This window comes from Corvus brachyrhynchos, unplaced genomic scaffold, assembly GCF_000691975.1.
Source record: "Corvus brachyrhynchos isolate BGI_N302 unplaced genomic scaffold, ASM69197v1 scaffold175, whole genome shotgun sequence".
In the NCBI taxonomy this organism is placed as follows: domain Eukaryota; kingdom Metazoa; phylum Chordata; class Aves; order Passeriformes; family Corvidae; genus Corvus; species Corvus brachyrhynchos.
The window spans coordinates 5,838,858-5,840,051 of NW_008238448.1; positions in this window are offsets into that span (position 1 = coordinate 5,838,858).

The window sequence follows — 1,194 nt, forward strand, 5'->3', positions numbered from 1 at the left end:
GCTCCGCGGGGGTTGGCGCGGGTGGATCCCCGGTGCGCAGCCGGCGTGGGGACGCGGGCCCACCCCGGGATCTGGGCGGCGAGAAATGAGGGATGGAGACAGGGAAACGCTGGTCTTTAAGAGGCATTTGGCAGTGCCGAATATTAAACCAGAAGTGAAGAGTTTTTTCTGGCTCCGGTGCCTGCTTCCCTCCCTTTGATTTTTCTTTTAAATTTGCTGTCTCTCATCAGGACCCTTTTTCAGCTTTGGGTGATGCTGGACACTGCATGCTAGATCTAAAAGGAAACAAAGGCTAGAATATTTTTAAAGCTGTGTCTCCTGCAAATACTGTTAACCTCGTTGAAGGTGTTGGAATATGCCTGAGAGTGATTCACTGCTCTTTGGTTAATTCGGACTCTATGAAAGTCCATGAAAAAGCCTGTCTAAAACAGTGTCTTCCCTAAAAAGAGACATTCAGCAATCTGGTTGGTGAATCCCGCCGATATTCCCCTTTTCCCCTGCTTTTTCAAGAAGCAGATCTTAATTTATTAGCCTGCCAGACAGAAGGAGTGTGCAGGTGCTAATGGTTTAGCCGATCAGAGACACCCTTCCCGTAGGTGGCACTTGAATTCGGTGATGCTTGTGGGTCAGTGGCTCTCTTCCGCTTCACTTTGTCCCACCCAGGCTCTTATTAGCTGTCTTTCTTTATGCCATGCAGTGTGGGTGGGTGTTGGAGAGGCTGCTCAGGGCATCTCTGAGCCCAGAGGCAAGAATCTTTACTGCAATGCAAGCTGGTTTAGGGGTGCATGCAACTGCAAAAGTGTTCATAGCTCTGGTGGTGTTCCAGTATGCCTTCGTGGAGGAAGTGCTTAAGGGTCAGGCTGGTAAATTTTGCTCACGTGCCTCCAGGATTGGAGTGTAAAAGGTGCCTGTTCAGTTGGAGACCCTCAGGGAAAGGGCCTCAGTTTGCCTGGGGATCAGCTGGCTAGGGGATGATGACCTGAAGTTGGTTAGATCAGGAAGGACTCTACGGAGCCACGTGGGGGAATTGTGTGCCCTGACACCCATAGCAGCCGGCTGCATTCTCTGATCTTCTCTTTCCTAATCCCCTGAGCTTTGTGGGAGTCCTCCTCGGAAGTATCTCCAAAGTTTTTAGTTCCAGGTATCTAGCTGCTGGCTAGAGTGCAATCAGACCTGGCCAGGAGGCGGGGGGAG